This window comes from Athene cunicularia, assembly GCF_003259725.1.
Source record: "Athene cunicularia isolate RWA chromosome 10 unlocalized genomic scaffold, athCun1 chr10_part1, whole genome shotgun sequence".
Taxonomy (NCBI): Eukaryota; Metazoa; Chordata; class Aves; order Strigiformes; family Strigidae; genus Athene; species Athene cunicularia.
In genome coordinates, this window is record NW_020799112.1 from 9,359,318 (window position 1) to 9,377,947 (window position 18,630).

Below are 18,630 nucleotides of genomic sequence, written 5' to 3' on the forward strand. Positions count from 1 at the left end.
GCTCCTTCCCTTCCCAACTCAGTCCCTCTCTCTGCCTTGTGCAGCTTTCAGCATTACACTGGGGCACAGAAAAACCTTCCAGCCCTGATGAGATGGAAGGATGATCCTTCACTCTCGCGTTTCTTTGGAAAGGCCAGTTAAACTGTGTGTGCCATACACTATCAACATGATGCAAGCAGACAAAAAGGTTTACAGAGAGGAGATGGTGCAAAAATATTAAAGTAATTAATATAGCCCATGTTTATAGCTTTCTCTGGATATTCCCATTAATACTGTCTGGCATCTTTTAGACTGCCAGCTATTCAAGTAGGGGGACAGTCTGTATTTTCCCCCCCCTTCTAAAGCAATAAGCACATTCTTGGCAGCTAAATTATTAATAAGGAACAAATGGTAATTGATTTATAGATGAGTCCAAAAGAGAGGATTTGTCTTCTTCAGTCATCTAAGTCATCGTGCCCACATGGCTCTGCCCCAAAATTTCAGTCTCCCACCCAGACCCGTAGTGCAGCATATCCAGCTCCAGATCTGTGTTTACGTGACATCTTTACCTCTGTTGTATCTGACCGCTGACCAGATATTGCAAAAGAGAAACAAAGTGTTCATTGTTCTCTTTCCCGCTTCTCAGCCAGCAAGAAAAAGCTTAACTGGATTAGTTCTTAAGATTTTATTTTTATCCATTGTGAGCTTGTAAAAAAAAAAACAAACAAAAAACCTCAAGGAAAAGATGAGTTTTGCATTCAGGCTTTGAATATGCTGAGCTTGGGGAATTAGCTAGTTCTCTCTGCTGGTGGAAAGTTCCACAGTTCTGGCCCAGCTCTTCACACCAGAAGTATCTGTCCTCCTCCTCTGAGCACTACTTTCTCACATTTCAGCTCCAATACTTGCAACAACAATCTTTGCTCTTGTTTTGCTGAATGAACTGAGGATTGCTGGGTAGGTCTTCCCCCTGCTATGAATACGGGCTTACTTGTAAGACAAGCTTGAGGAGGGGCCCCTGAGAGCAGCTACTCCACAGGCTGTTATGTTTATTATAATTAAGAGCACCACACACACATCCTATTGCTTTCATAACACTCGCCACAATTTGCTTGGCATGAAGAACCGATCAGCAGTCAGCTTGCCACAAACTCAACCTTTTTAAGGCGGCACCCATGGCTTTATTGAAAGCAACACAAAGTTTGTTTCTAGAAACATTATGGAGATGACATGTAAAACGTAGCATTGCTGCTTAAATGCTGGCTGAATCCCAAACAATGGGAGCTCTTACATGAGGCAAAAACAGACCTTCAAAGCCTTGTAAGCAAATATACTGTCACTGAATATTTTGTCATGGAAGCAAGAGCCTAAAAATATAACACAAGCAGATAATGCACTGAGACAGGCCGGCGCACATCCTGTCTTTACTCTGTAAACACCACAATGTGAATTGGCACTATTGTACAAATCAGGCCACCCATATAAAAAGTAGGACAGTACTTAGTAATAAACTGCAGCCTTCATCCCAGAGCCGCTATGCTTCTCGTCCCAGATATCTTGCTCTATATTGGAAGAACAAGAAACCTGGTGGGAGCACGGCTGGGCTGCCTCACCCTCCAGCACCTGCAAGCTGCCGGTCCCTCGGGTAGCCCGGAGGCACAGGCCTGCTGGGGGCACGGGGGAGGACGTGTGGAAGGAGGAAATGGTGTTACCATCCATTTTCTGATAAGGCCTGCATCTGTAGTAGCACTGTGTCCTGCCCGCAGCAGGAAACTCAGCCTTGAGATATGCTGACTCACTGCAGCGAGGCTCCTTTGCAGTTGGCAGTGGTTTTTAAGTCTTCTGAAAACACTCCTTTTCCCTGCAAGTGAAGGGCTACTGCTTAGCTCCTTTCCCTACCCAGAAATCAAAGAAAAAACAGAAGCGTCCAGGTAACTAGAAAATATTTTAGTCTGCATTCTTTTCTTTTGCAAAATTTGGGCTTGAAGCAGAAAATATTTTGTTTAGTATAAATGAGAGAATGGTAAAAGCCATACCAAATTGAAAAAACCCAAAGTACTGGGGGCACAGTTCTTCGCTATAGGAAACTAAGATTCATTTCTTGTTCTAGTAGATGTAGTTTAGCTAGATTTGGGTGAATTAGACCCAAGTTCTCAAAACCTTCAGATTCCTTTTAGGTCTTTCATTCTTATTAAAATCGACCCCATTGGACTCAATGCTTTTCTATAAAATACATGTGACAGTTCCCTCTTGTGAAAGTATGTAAGGACACTAGAAACACTCCAGAGCTTTTATACCACAAGAATTTATATCAAACTTTAAAAGCATTCAATGTAGTTATGCATAACAGTCCCTAAAACAAAAAGCCATAAACAATCCTTGAGTATAACAATACACATGATCATTCAGACAGTCTAATCTTTTCTCAGAACCTCCAATGTGCCCAGAGCTATGTAAAGTTCTGAGGCGTAAAAGGGTATTCAGATCGGCAAACAAAAACAGGTTCCCCAAACCTGAAAGGTTAGTTACCTTCCAGGAAGGGAAAGAGCAGAGCTTTCCAGTTGAATAGTGTACGCTCATTTGCACATGCAATGAATTCAGTAAATTCCATTCCAGACCTCTAGATCACTGACTTTTGAGGATGCTAATTGTTTTATGGTAGGACCCACTAATCCCCACTAAACCCCAATCAAGTATCAAGGCTAACACACAACCAACACAAAAGAGAAAGTCCCCAACCCAAAGAGAACGTGATTTCCATTTACAACAGGATACCACAGGTAAATGAAACGGACAAACAGGAAGGAGCAGCTGTCACAGGGGCAGTTATATACCAGAAGTGTGAAGTGGCTTAAGAACATCACCACCACACATTCTTCTTTCAGCAATTAATCAGATTTTACTTTCAAAACATGTGTTCTAAAGTCCAGGCGGGCAAATCTAGGCAGCATTTTGTTTCTTTTTACATGCAGGGGAAAAGAGGGGAAAAGGCATGCACAAAACTAAAAATACATTTTTCTGAAAATCACAGAGAAGCATCATGAAGAGGAGGCTGCAGGGAAACATGTATATCAGTAAAGCAAAGAGCACCAACCCTTTTTGCTTTCCTATGCAGATCACCCTTGATAAATCATCATGAATCTCTTAAGGATTTTTTCAATCTGTTTTGTATTATTACTCCCATTCCTAAGGAAGATAAGATTGTCTCCACTTTTGAAACTTCAACCAGGGCCTAACACTCCCACACAGAAGAATTTCACTGCTCTAAAAGCTCTGGCTGCTCAGCCAGCTACTACTTAGTAGCTCTGGTGCAATAAAAAAAAGCTGCACAGACCAGTACAAGAGGGACGAAGACCCTGCAACGTTCCTGGTTGCACACTGCAGAGAAGACAAAAACATAACTTACAAACATCTTGCCCCCAGAAGCCACTGAGGGCTGAGCGGTATGCCTACATACCACAGAGTGCCTATTTGCTTATACAAAACCTCTGTAACTTTGCCACGGGTGGGAGGAGCGGGAGCACTGCATGTGGCTGTGTGGGCAGGACCAGCACCTGAGACTCAACAGCACTGCAAATAAACAGTTTAGACATGAATAATTGCATAGTTTTAAGGCGTTTCTTTCTCAGCAAACAGCCATAATATGGAAAGTGGGCAAAAAGGTGGCACTGGATTTTCTTGAGCCAAATCCTTCAGATGTTAGAAAAAAAATAAAATCAAGTAAACAATGGCAAGAAAAGGGCTGGAGAAGGGCCAGGGTGCATACCAGCAGCGGGGGAATCCTTACGTGACCGAGGCTGCGGCTGGTGCATTCCTGACTCATAAGCTAAGGTGCATCCGGTGGCTGTGTCAGGTGCTGGACTGGCAAAAGCATTCCCTCATAATGGCTTCTTAATTGTTTTCTGACAGCCATGACACAATCTCCAGAGGGCTATGAAGCCAGAAATTTGGAAGACAGCGTGCCATTTGTCACGACCCAGTGTCGAGCAAACCAACCACCTGCTTCCCGTCTGCATCTCTGCCCTTCTCACCTGCTAATGTGTTTAGAAAGCTCTAAGCAGGGTCCCCAGCGAACAATTCCTCATTACCCAAGCTGGCACTCCAGAAACACCCTGTTGATGTTATGTGTAAGCATTTGCTAGACTTTGCCCATCAGCTCCATTAATTTAACTGCTTAAATCTAAGCATATACTTAGAGGGCCCTGCAGAAAGGAGATGGATTGAGGAAGCACTTAAATGGTTTGCTCAGGATGAAAGAGACTTTGCAATCTTGAAACACTGCTGTTCTCTTAGGTAATGAAGTGTTCAAAAAAAAAAAGCGCCTTTAATATTTTCTTTAGCGAGCACCTATTATTCCAACCGCACAGCAGGCAATACTTGTAATGTACCTCAAGGCAACAACTATGATAAAGAGTATATTCACCCCCACTCTGTTCTAAACTCCTATCTAATAAAAGCCAACATATTTAGCATTTTGCTTCCTGCTGTAAAGATTTGACAACTGTACACCTTGCCTGTGAGATGAGGAAAAACAACATGGAATATCATGTGTCACTTCCTTTTCATCCCATGCAAACCTGGGGTAAGCAACAGGGGTGGGTAAAAGACCTTTTACCTGAGCTTTCATGCACAATAAATTAATAAGAAGGGTGGGCCTTTACTCACAGTAACTTTTCTTTAAAGCTCTATATTAATCAAATCCCTTCAGAACAAGTTCATTTGAATGTACTTAATTTTACTTTGAGACCGATAATAACTCAAGTGTATTGCATCATCCTCACTAGAACAGTAATGCCTTTTAAGTTTCTTTTTAGTAGCTGCCTCAGACATGCCTTAGATAATTTTGTTGGCCAACTGAGGACTAATGCAAGACATATTCTATGAATAAATGCATTTCCAGAGCCTCAGTCTCAGAAGGTGATTTTGCAAATGGCCAATGAGAAGTGCCTGCTTTGAAGTGTTCCTGGAATCAGTTACAGTTGCTTAAACCACTGATCAAATTCTACCAAAAAAGGCTTAGAGAAATGTTACTTCAGACTAGGTTTATCTTTCCTATAAATGCAAACTACTGCATTAAAAACAGAATTTTCCTGTATGAAATATGCACTTTCACAACTTGGGAGTATTTCACAGAGGTGCTTAAGTCAACATTTCGCTTTCTTTCTTGGAACAGTTGAAAAAACTTACAAGCCAAACTTCACTAAATGGAAAAGGTAACTTCAAAAGTCTTTCCCCTAAAAATAAATGATGAAGTTACACCGTCTATGAGAAGGACCAGTTCTGTTACATGTAGTGATATAGGGTTAACATCACTCCAGTCTACTGTGCTCTATAAAGGATTTCTTAGCCAGTAGGTCTCCTGTTTTGTTTTTTTTCCTTCATCCAAAAGGTTCATTCTTTTTGGGCCAAATCCAACAACCTTAAGACAGTGAGCACTCACTTGGTGTTGTACTGCCCCGCAGCATGTGCAGCCACCATGCAATCAGACAAGACACTCAGCCCCATCCCACACTTTTCACCGCTCAGTCAACAGAAAATGTAAAGCAAGTTTAGGAAGGTATAGCTAACGATTCCTCCACCTGGCATTTCCCAAGGAAGGATGGCCAGCCCTACACCAGTCTCCTCCCAGCAGCTCAAGGGACACACCTGAGCGCGTGGGCAGCTGGAGGAGGCCTGGCCCCAGGCCGGAGCAGCTCTGGAAAGCTCTCGGCTGTCAGCTCCAGCTGTGTCGGGGTTGTAGCACTGCTCCAAGGACTACGGCTTCTTGTTTTCTCCACAGCTGAGGATCTGGGCCAGCGAGTGCAAGCGTGGGTATGAAACACTGCTGCTGGGTGAGTGTAGATTTCTGCCTTGGTAGCAGAAATCATTAAAAAAGGTCTACGGTAAGAGAAAATGAGGCTTGTTGTGCTCTGTGGGGGTTGCTGGGTGCTCAGCAAACCCCCATCAGGCCACTTATTCTCATGCTTCAACAGACTTGATTTGATTGTGCACCTATTTAAGCAATCCTGGCCCAAGCTTCCCAAACCCATCTGGATTTGTACTTCAGCTTCACCACTGAAATCCCAAAGCGTACTCTGCCCAAAATTCAGCATAGCAGATTGCAGGAAATGCACAAGGTTGTATCATATTATTCTATAAATGGTCTGTGGATATTTTGGGGAGGGAACAGAGGAGCAGAGACTGCTATATAGAAGGACCCATTACGTTTCTTCTTTAAGATTATTTTATTCTACTGTGTATTTGTCGCAACATTAAACCAATTTGACTTGCATTTTACACAGAATTTTACACAAGATGTGTGGGCAAATTTAGCAATATATATATTTTAAACTTGATTACTTTCCCACATACACACACACACACACACACACAGAGTCTGAGTTACTCTATACATAAGGTTCCTTTCACAGTAATAATGCCAGAACTTTACATATGCACCACTGCTTAAGAATGGCAGTCCTGGCAGGTCTTAATGCATCTGAATTGATTGCATTAAGCTCCCAGCATTGCATCAAGTCCTATCTGAGGAGAACATGTGCCTGAAAAAAACACCAAGGGAAGCCACAAAAGAGGATATACTGAAGGAGCTCACAGACAAGCCAAATCAAAGTGCCTTACTTTAAATCAGTAGACATTTCAAAGAAAGCACACAATGGTGCTGCCAACTTGCTCTCGAAGGAACATTTTGTTTTATAAGGCTCTTCTACAAGGCTGTTTTCTTCTTGTCAGGATCACAGGAATCCTCAAGACACCCTTCCTGAAAAGTGTTAGCATTGCATAAACAGGCTTCAAGAAGGAAGGGAGATTTTCAAACATCTCCTTAGTGAAATGCCACCTGGTCTCTTTCCAGTCCATGGTGCAAGAGTGGTGCTGTTACTCCACCTTTGATGGCATTATTCCTTGGGCACATGCCTTTGCTTCTCTCATTTTGCTGTGGTTTTCCTAATATTATGACTTTATAGGAGACTTTTGCAGCAAGTCTGACGGAAATGACATCACCAGCCCTCAGTTCAGTCAGCTTAATACAGAAAACTGTCTTCAAAGAAGCTTTTAAAAATACAGTTTTGGTGGCTCTTTAGCATTTGAAAAAACACTAGTGCATCCAAGGCTGGAAAGTCATATAAAGAACTTCCAATTCAAACATCTGAACACTGATACATATTCATTCTCTGTGCTGCTAATTAACCACAAGCTGATTTCCTTCAGCAGTGTGTTTGTTTTAGCAGTATGGCTGTCCAGAATCCACCTTCCAGAACATAGCAATAATCAGGCTTCATAAAGCAAATAGCTATGTTCCTGCTATATTGAAAAAAAATTCCCATCAAATCAGTGTGTTGGCTTCTATCAAGAGCACAGAAGGTAACAGGCTCTGACCAGACATGGGAGTCTCCACTTACAAAGAATGATATATTTCTCAAGAAGCTGATAATGACAATTTTCACCTTTTAGTAGATTAATTAGGCCAGGAATGACATGATACAGCAGAGGTAAAGTCAAAACCCAAAATACCCTGTAGTCTAACCCCATGTTCCCATCTCCACTATGCTCCTTTTTTTCCCCAAGACAGAGCAGTAACAGGTGAGACTAATCACAGAATCAGAAGTACAGGGCACCCCAGAGGCACTGGAGGGAGGGAGGCTGCAGCCTTTCCAGGCCATTGGTGGCAGCGGCTTAAGAAAAATAATGGCCACACATCACAATTTGTCCCCAGAAAATGAAACTAAACCCCAAGAGAGCATGCAGTTCCCTGAAATGACCCAAACGAGCCCTCTAATATGAAATCTAGAAACGGAAAAAGGCACAAAGAAACAGAGACAGGAAGGCGAGAGGCACAATGGGCTCTTTTTAAAGGCTGCGATAAAGCTCTTGTGCTCGCACAAAAGGAATGAGAAGGAATGAAGCCATTTATCAGTGTTGGGAAAGCAGGTTTGAGTGAAGATGTAAGTTTTAGAGATGATCAGAGGTACCTGGAGAGCAAGCTGCCCGGCAAGGTGGCCTGGCTGCTCACCCCTGGCTGTGCGATGGGAAGGAGGGCTCGGCTGGCATCAGGTGCGTACACAGCCTGTGTACAGATGAAATTAATTTCATCTTCGAACCACAGCTTGGCACCCTCCTCCCTTGGGTTATTTATAGCTTGAACCTCAACTTTTTGAGGAATAATTAATCCTTAAAACCAAAACCTCTAAGGCATGTTGAGTGAGGCAATTTTAAAGCCAGTAATAAACGATCGGCACCTACTGCATATTGTTGTATCACGAGCTTCACGTAGGTGCCTTTCATAATGTAGCAGATGTGGGCTTCAGAAAAGCGAGGCAGAAGAACGGAGCCTTCTTGGCACAGTGACCAAAGTACCTAATGGGAAATCAGCTTCCACCTTGCTGTGCCACTTCAGGAGATACCTTAATACTTCATATTCCTTATTTCTGCAGCAGACACTCTCCCTGACCCATGGCCCTCCCAAACATTGACCCCCTTAATGAAAAGCTGGTGTGTTAAGGCACATACCCATCTACTACAGTAGGAACAACCACAGCACAAATCCAAAAGCACTAATAGGTATGCTATGGAGAATCTATGCTGGCATTATATATGAGCTCTTCTTCACACTTTAGGCTTCTAAATAGATTATCAATTCTATTACTAAGCATGAAACTAACTATGCAACTGTGGGGTCATGACAAATTTTTCACTTACTTGAAGGGCAGAATTAAAACTCACAGACTAAACTCTGACTGTATAACCATGTATCCACAAATACTCCACTAACTTGAGACACTAACTGGAGAAGGTACAGCTACTGGCAGTGGCCACGTGTCAGGCACAGGGAAAGCTATCCTGGCATTGACCATGTGTGAAATGATTGGTCTGCAAATGCAGGAGGCACCTAGGTCCCACTCGACTCTGTTGTCATTCCATCCCACATTTTCCATCTGTAGGTTAATAATTGTCTTTATTTTTCCAGGTCTAACATCCTTTCATGGGAAGATCTTCCACACACTATGCAGGAATAGAGCACACTTTTAAAATAACTATTGTTGGGTTGTTTCCTTCATTTAGATTACAAAATGTTTTTTGATGGCATTTCATGACAGATTGCCAGACAAAGAAATCTTAATGATTGAGAATGAAGGGTGATAAATGAAGGTCTGCATCACCATTAGCTGGACTGGTACTAACAGGTGGTACAACACCAAAACCACTGAAGTGTATGTTCTTCACTGATAAAAATTCATACTTCTCAGTAATGATACCCAAAGGTCACCCGAAAGATCACAAAGTTAAAACAACTTGCATTACCGGAAAAAACAAAACAAAAAACCCCAAACCCCTAAAACAACAAAAAAGAGAGTAAGCCTTGCTAAAAATGGATGTTCTGACCTCATCAAATTTGCGGGCTGCGTGTATTCACCACTCCTTGAAGAACTGCATTCCCAAAGAACAAGCCCTCCTTCATGTGGGGTGTTACTGGTTAAAACAGTCTAGAAAGACATTTTTAATTCTCCTTGCTCTCTCCACCACTGACTGTTACCCATGTTTTGTTTCTGTTTATGCAATCAAGTCCTTTCACTCTTAACCATGATCTAACTACAGCTCTAACCAACTTAAGGGCTTGATGTTATATGCTGGTAGGCAAGTGAGCACAAGACCATACTCCAAATTGGCAGTAATCCCACACTAGAACTTTGTGACTCTCCTTTTCCCCCAGCAAGGTATTTCTGCTGACAAGGCACATGCACAGGGACACATTTCAGCCCTGCATGTGGTAGAACATCTCATTGCTGTGCAGTTCTGTTTTGCTCCAGCCTGGTTTTGCACACCTCTATCTCTTGGATGAAAATTCAGAAGGAGAAACCTTGGCTCCTTTATCATCTGTTTTCACCAAGCCAGTCCTGAAATCTTCATTGGCACAGCCATGTGAATTTAAGTGTGATTATTGTAACCATTTTTTCACCAAAAACCCTGCTGTTGATGCAGTGGTACCAGTAAAAGATGTCTTTTTTACCATTATAAATTATTCAACATTTATAATTGATATAAAATTATACTGGTGGACTCTTTAGTTACCTTAGAGAAAATTACTAAGGCACAATACTCCACAATAAAACTTAGCTTTTTTGTGGAATTTCCAACTATGTTTAAATTCTTAAGGCAAGTTGGATTGCTCTGTTGTCCAGAAGCAAGAGTACTCCAGGACATAATTACCAACTTTGTAGGCAACATCCTCACTTCCACTAACCTCCTTTTCTATAAGAATTGACACCTAGAGCTAACAGCAACACAATCAAGACCAGATACCCGGCTTCCCTCTCCCAGGTTGCTGAGCAAGAACTTCTCCTCTCCTGTCAGCTGTCCCCTAAGGATCCTTCTTATCTCCTTCACCTTTCTGATAGAGAGGAAAAAGGATCAAGAGCAAGGCTGGAGCCTCTGGCTCTGCAGGCAGCGAGTACTCTCCCTGGCTTCTTCACCAGTCCAGCACCAAGTCTGGCTGGATACGGCCTTAGCAGTAACCAGCTGGCAGAAACACTGCGAGTCTCCATCACAGTTGCTGACAACTCGAGTAAGAATACACTCCAGGAGGGGCTGCAAAATCCTTAAATTTAGCAGGGTCCTCCTTTTTAAGCTCCACCATCTTCCATTGCCTTTTGCTGTCACAATGTGGTCCTATCCATATGTGCAAGACAAAAAGCCATCTGCAATGCCAGATCTTCACTAGCAGGAGATGTACAGTCAAAATGTCTTTGCTGCACATGCCTCTTCTGAAACTCAGAAAATTTAGTCACAAATCAGGATATGTACTGACACAAGATCCTCTGTACTGTGAGGGCACCTTCCCATGAGGCAGAGTTGTATAAAATAATTGACCAAAATTATCCCAGTGAGTTCATTGAGGGACCAAATGTTTCACTAATAAAATTTTTAAAAAATATCCATGATTCCAAAATATAACTCACTGGCTATACTTATTTGCCTTAAAACTACCTTACCCAATGAACGTGTTTACTTACTGCTCTTCTCCTCCTCCTAATCTGCTCGTGACTCTTGGCAAGACAAATTTTAATTTAATTTTTCCTGAAAATTTGATTCAATTCTTTAAAAAAAAATAAATTAAAATCTAAGTAAGTTAGAAGTTCAAATTAAAAAACCTGCTTCGTTGTCCTCACATGACCTGCAAGGTATTTAATGATTTTCCAATTGCTAGCATCCCTCCTGGCACATACTGACCCATTACAACTCCATACAGCATCAGCACCAGAACAATCCTAACCTATCCACTTTAGGAACCAGTTTAAGTTTTATGTCAGCTTTCTCTATAAACTATGCAGTCCGCTCCCTCCCATGCCTGAGGCTGGGATCCATTTTGTTATTCCCCAAGAAAAGGTAGGAAAGGAGAGGGGGGATATATGAGGCAACTTTCAAGGGTGCCTTACCTAGTCACAGAAATCTAGTTCAAGCAGAACTACTGTTGAAGAAGTAGTTAGGCCTGCCCATGACTGTGTCTTCTCTTACCCTAAAAAAAGCAAAGCTATGAGAAAGGGTAAGTGGAGAAGATGACTGTGCCTACTGCCCTGCAGAGCTCAGAAGTCCCCAGAAAGTGTATTTGAGTGCTACGTCAGCCACATTTCACGCATGGCAGTGTTGGTAGGCAACTTGTTTTCCCTTCCTGGCTGTGGTCACATAGCAGGCAGGGGTTACAATGAGTCACACTTTTTGCTTGCCTGCTACCGTGGCATCTGTCTTCCCTTGCAGCAGTGGAGTAAAACCCAAGGGCTGCACAGATTATCTTTACTCATTAATAAAAGGATGCTGCAATGCAGCCTTTACACCGTACTCTATCCTCAAGTGGAAACATTGCTTATGATGCTGAAATTCTACACAATGTTTTCAAGAGCATTGTTTATCCTCCTTACATCATTACACAACAAAGTGTTTACAAAAACCTGAAGAAGAAAACTGCATTATATAATTATGCAATTATATGGTCTCCATTACCTTAGCATCCAAGTGTTCAATACACTTTTGCATACTTGTCTCAGTGCCCAAAATAATTATTTTCTCTGTTTCAAAGAAATGAAGCTGAGGCAAAGGGAGACTAACAGATACGAAGTTATGAAAAGAACAGAAGTACAAGTCTACCAGTTCCCTCTTGTGCCTAATGTGTAATGCTGCTTCCATATTAAGTATGTGTGTAAAAAATCTTTGCAGAACATAACTGCAACAAAAAATAATAAACTTTATCTTATATCTCACAGTGGCAAGAGAGGAAATTCTTCATAATAATCTACGACATCAAGGAGTAACATTTACATGCTAATACTGACATTTCTAATAGTTTCCCTACTTGTTACAGTCCTCCTACCTAAAAATTTCTAAACGTGTGCATGCAGAGAGGGGGGAAGCCACTGTGCTATCCTCCTCACTATCACACTTTCCCGCCTTGCTGTCGTCTTCTTTACAGAACAGTCACCCCTGCTGTATCAGGCAGAGCCCAGGAAAGACAAACGCACACAATCCCAGTAAGAAACTCTCTTGTTTCCCCTTCAGAGACTTAATCCAAAGCTCAGGAAGAGTTTGTGAAACACACATGGGCTTTGATTCAGGCCAGTCATGTCTGCATGTATTTGTTTAGTATAACTTTGAAAAAAAAAAAAAAATCTTCTCACAATCCAGGGCTTACACATCATTCCCAAGTTGCTTCACCAGTGAATTCTGTGGATTGACCTTTACCAGTCACCCTCACTAGGTCTCTCACAGGTCACTGTAAAAATTAAATACTGACCCCTCCCTTTCAAATTTGAATGTCTTTGTCCCATCTATTCTATGTGGTTTGGTATAATCAAATACATTTTGAATAAATATGGAGTGAGTATATACAGCAGCAGTCTTTTATTAATTGGCTGTTACTTAAAAAAAAAATAAATTTTGGAGTGTCTCTTGTGGGAATTCCATTTGCTCACTCTGTGCAGGAGGCCTCTGGAGTTACTCAGCGGAGAAGAGCTTCACTGGAGCTTCTCCAAAAAAGTAAATACAAAACCAAATTGAAGTACCCACGTTGCAGACTTCACACTTCACCAAAACCCCCTCCCTCTCAGACTGACAAACAGCAAAATTTACCCTCTAAGGAATCAATAAAATACACATGTGAAGTACACACACAGTAAAACCACAGGGGTTTGACAAACCGCTCCAAATGCATTACTGAGAGCGGGGAGTTCATAGTGCTGCACAGCCAATACTAAAGCAGACAGACTAGGGAAAAACCTCTACTCCCCAACCTTTTCACCCCACCTGAGCAAAGTCCCTTACAGAAAGTCTTCGAATGCACCCATGGCAGGCACCCAGCTGGCAGATGGGGAGGCTCCCTGCTGCACTTTCTCTCCCCACGGCTTCCCCAGTGAAAGCGGGGATCTTCGGGGGACTTCCCTCCTCTCAGATTCAGTTACTCTAAACTACCCAACCACGACATCAGGGGTCCAGAAGAGCACTTCGCACTACTTTTACACACGATATTACTCATCTGCAAATTCCAACCTACGGTACAAACACCCCTACATCTTTTGGGCTACTCTGGTTTTAGGGTTTTTTTGGTCAGCCAGGCACACAAGGCTGTATGCACAACTTGCTGGCCTTTCTCTAAAAAACGTTTGGCTGTAATACAGTAACTTTTAAAAGCACTAGCAAGAAACCCCCCTAATCAATTCTGGTGAAAGCCAAAATACCCACTGGAAGAGACAGGAGATATCGTAAGTAGAAGGCATCTTGCCAGATGCTTAAAGGAGATCTGTAAGAATCTGCAGATCACAGCACAAGCTAACAGCATGCCACCACATTATAGTGGAATATCTACATGTGCTGACTGTCTGCTGGTCCAATACATGGAACCTTCAAAGTGAAGTGGAAAAGCAAAATGTAAGATAATGAGGCAGAGGGAAATGAAAACGTACAGACTGCCCCTGTCCCGGGCAAGCTGGAACACCACACTGAATGCCTGGCACTCTGCAGCAAGAAATGGGAGATCAGAGATGGACTCACTAGTGAGAGACAAATCTAGCCAAGAGAGAAAAAATTATGTACATGAGCATCCAGAGGAAATGGAAAAGTGGTGGCAGAATTGCAGGGAGCTCCAGAGGTAGATGGAGTAGAAAACATTAGAGCAGGGAAGGAGGGAAGGCAGCATGAGGCTTTTGGCCTGATGGGCAGAACAAAGGATATATCAAGCCCCCAGTGTCGAGCTGCTAGCACAGAAAATGGGCTCAGGTGGGGATGCACTACCTCAGATCAGGGCTCAAGGGCGAACACAACAAAGAACGGAGAGCAAGCTCCCATCAGTAGTTCAAACAGCCTCATCTCATTAGATTAGTATAAAACTGAAATTATGGCATAAAGTGAATCTCTCCTTTGCAATAACAGTTTATACCAGCATGTTGTGAAGAAGGTAGCTGGCATACATCTCTTCTGCAGGTTGCCAAGACACAAGCAAACACTCAAACCTCTGATTAAAAACTCCTCTTGAAGCCAAAAGTGAAACAGTTGTAACACCTGTGAGAAAGGCAGTACTAATTAACTCAAGAATTTCCCAGCTTAAGTGCTACATTTCTTGACAGTATTTCAAGCGCAGGGCCAAAAAATACCAACATCTGTAACAAAACTGCAAACTAGCAAAAAAAAAAAAAAACCAACAAAAAAAGCTCCCCACACAGATATGCATAGCAAAGCCAAGATATCTGTAGCGTAACAAGAAAAAAAACCAAACCACCACCCAGGGACATGTAGCAGAAAAGTTTAATGGTTTTTACTAAGAAGCATGTATCAAGTGAAGTGATTTACAACTTAAAAGTCTAAAAGTTTAGAAGAACAACAGAGTATTAATCCTAAGGATAAGACATTTTGCTCATATAACTTCTCTGGGGGGGGGGAAAAAAAAAAAAAAAAAGCAACCCCAAACAAATCTAGAAGAAGATTTCCACTTTTCTATCTGTATCATATAAATAGACACATATATAATAATTTGATAGCTTTGATGTATTAAGTCGCAATTTTAAAATCTTTGTTTTTAGTGTTGTATGAACTACACAGGGAACAACTTCAAGTTTAAATAGAGTGCCACTGACCTTTCTCTTCCTGCTCTGGTAAAGACTCTCAAAACTGGATAATATTACAGAGAAACTGTGTTGCAATGCCTAGGCACATCAGGGTCAGATAAAGTTCAGTCTTCCCTTTGAACTTTCTTGCCTCTGTGGGCTATAGTCAAATCCTCAGTGTTATTTTAACATGGTTTTTAAAGTTTAATTTCCTTTTTGTGGCTTTGCATTATTAACATTATTGATGTTAAAAGTGATATGCAGTCCCCTTTTCATCTTTCAGAAAGCGTGGAAATATTTGTGGATTCCTTCCCCCCTCCATTAATTAAAAACTTGCCTCAGCAACCCTCTTTAGTGGCTGCACAAGGCCTTTGCTGCACAGAAGTCAATAGGAGAAATCCTTTCTCATTCGGTGGAAACAGGATTTCTATAATCCACTCTTCCCAGGAAGGGCATTGCAGTTTAGCAGAGCAAGAAGCCAGCATTCTGCTTCATCAGGACTGTTTTGAATTGGTTCCTTTTGGGTCTGAGTCTCGGTGCTTGACACAGGGTAATTTAAAATAAGCAAAGCGAAGAAGAATTTTAAACAAGTCTCAATGTTAGCCCCAGGAGCAGAGCAGTGACAAACCAGACTACCAAAGCTTTGCAACACTATGCTTTAAATCAACATCATCTGTACCCACCTAAACCACTTCACAGGCTTCTGGGAGTTGCTATAATGATGCAGTTTGGTTTAAGTCTACTTTTTTCCTAAAGGCAAGGTCCATTACTGGATTCTACATCCCAGGCTGTATGGTACTTCTTTTGGGGATCTGACACCAAGGTAAGACAGGCACCACAGGTGGAAATTCTGGGCACCTGGCTGAGAACAGGGCCCATACAGACAGAATGCAAAAACAGGATCCAGAAGGCCATTTCCCAAGAAGGTCACAGTGGCCCAGGCACTGAGATTAACTCAGCAAATGTGAAGCACTGAGCTCTGTTTTTTAAAAATAAGCAATAATAGCAAATAAGCAATAAGCAAATAAAGCACTGAAAAACCAAAGGCAGTTGGAAAATAAAATTCCATTCTCAAACAAATTCTATGCTTAACCTGTTCTTTTTTTCATGTAGAACTCCATCCTCATTCCACATTAACACACTAAAGTAACCTGAAAAAAATCAGGTCAGCAAAGCATGACACCAAGAGGGGCTGGTGAGCCTCCAGCACTTGGGGGAAAAAAATATCAAGGTGCTCAGTCAGAGTTACTTTTAAAAATCTAGGAATGCAGCTTCATGCATCTATTTTTGCAGCATCTTTGATTCTAGAATGAAAAAAATAAAAAGCCACCCCATAAATCCAGTTAAGATCCTACAAGCTTTTCTGCAGCAGCCACTACTTGCCATAGGAAAGCAGAAATGATTAATCTAACTCTGAAGCACTAAAAAAAAAAAAAAGTCACTTAACAGAAACAAGTTAGCAAGGACAGTTTGATGACAGTTTTTCCGCGATGACAGGCTTCTAAAAGATATGCCAGTTACAATAAATATTTCCAAATTAGATATCTGGCATTAAGTTGAGAGAGCCAAAGGCTTAAAGATGTCACATAACATAAATGCAGCTCTGTTTAACTTTGCAGTTTCTGAAGCAGTGAAACCCTAGGCTTGCTCTCTTTTTTTTTTTTCCTCCCCCCCCCTCCCTTTTTTGATATGCCAAATCCATGACCAACACAAGAAACTTCTTTTGCTCCGCTGTGACTAACATTTATCATTTGTATATAAAGTAGCCATTATTCAACCAAATGCGAATTCAGCAAGTGCTTTTAAAAATCACCCACCCCCTAGCAAGAACCGCAAACCAAACAGCCGCCCACACCCCGGCTGGAGCATGCCTCTGCATTCCTGAGCGCTGAATAACAGGAGTCTCTTTGAGTCCATGCTGTGCTTTCTTACTGCTCCTCAAAGCCTTAAGAGAGACCTTCTTCTATGGCAGAATCAATGCTGGAATGGTAGATTGTGTCACACCTCACGCATTCAGTTTAACTCCTTTCTAATGTAACTTAAAAACAAGATGCCCCTGACTTCTTTTTCTTACTTTAAAAAGAAAGAAAAAATGTGTCATATTTAAAAAAAATAAAAGAAGAAATAAAGTGTAAAAGAACAAGTCTCTCAGCTGCATCCCAGTTCTGTCTCAGAATCACTTACACCAAGAAGAGGGCAAAAATGCAACTCCTGGGTGCTTGTGTTCCAAAATGATGCCAAAGATGATGCCACACACATCCTCACCAATTCAGGCATGAAAGCCAAACATGAAACCAGTCTGGTCTAAGAGTGAGACATACCCAGAACTCATTTTTTCACTCAGGAGGAAAAAAGGCACCTTACACTAGAGTGTATGCAAACCTCAGACAGGCCAGCTTTGGGCTGCCATCCCGGGAGAAAACTCAGTCTGCCATTCCAGGCTTGGGTCCCCTGCTTGTGCAGGAGGGGACAGGACCTCTCCTCCAGGTTTTCTTGCAGTACTGATCCCATTTCTCACTGTTTTGCCCATCTGCCCCAGGGAGGCCTCCTTGAGCTGCTGGATATAATTTGGCTCTAGGGAATGGGGGCAGCACACACAGCTGCTCCAGGCTAAAACTGAAGAAATATCCTGCGAAAGGACTAGCATCTCTGGCTGGAGAGAATGAAAGGCTCACAACAGTCTCCAGCAGCTGCAGAAGCAATTGTGGACAGCGGAACCACCAAAAGCAAAGGCCCCTCCAGGAATCAGTCCCCTCAGACTAAAACCAGAAATACTTCCAAATGATGAGACCAGGCCAGAAATAAATTCTCAACAATATGCAGATAAACTGCTTATGTTTAAAATGACTTCTTTATCTAACACAAAGTTCAGAGTCAGTTCTCAACTTCCATTTGCTCCATTAGGCTGAAAACCAGCCAAGCGACAGTCGAACCCGTGACATGGGATGGGGATGATAACAAAAGCCACACATCAGTGTCTTGCAAATGTTGACATTCTGCACAATGCTTACCCTCCACACTTCCTAGGGTTAAAGAGGGAGCACCTGGTAAAGTTTTGCACCACCCACCAGTAATTCCCAGATTACCTATCGGGCGGCAGCTGGATTTGAAGACCTTTAACAGGAAGCCAGATAATTTCTACCAAGTTAAGGCCAGTATTTTCCTTCTGTCCAGTGTTAATGTAACATTTCCATGCTATGGAACAGTCATGGAGTAAAGCATCACCATCCAAACACTGCTGTAGCTCAAGCTGCACATCTATTTATTTGACTGGGGGAATAGTCCAATGCTTTGTGTTTGCTGCTCTACTCACCTCATTCATGTTATGCCTTACCTTGACTGAATTTTTATAATTCTTGGGGGGTGGGGGGGGAAGGCAACAAATCAAATACTAAAGACATTTAAAAATGGGCTTGCCATTTTGAGTAATTGAGTAAAGCTGAGTAAAAAATGAGTAATTTTTCTGCTGTAGAAGGTAGTCAATCATCCTATGCCATGTGCTGTATCAAGGCACAGAGACTTTATTTTCTTTTGCTGCTAGCTTTGCCAAGATCTTTACGGGAAGGACTGGAAA

At 42.0% G+C, this 18,630-nt stretch overlaps 1 protein-coding gene across 1 annotated transcript in view; it reads right to left on the bottom strand.

Moving 5' to 3' along the window:
- SMAD3 (SMAD family member 3) overlaps positions 1 to 18,630 on the bottom strand; it is a 78,515-nt gene that overhangs the window by 36,842 nt on the left and 23,043 nt on the right. The gene's annotated exons all lie outside the window — the stretch shown is intronic.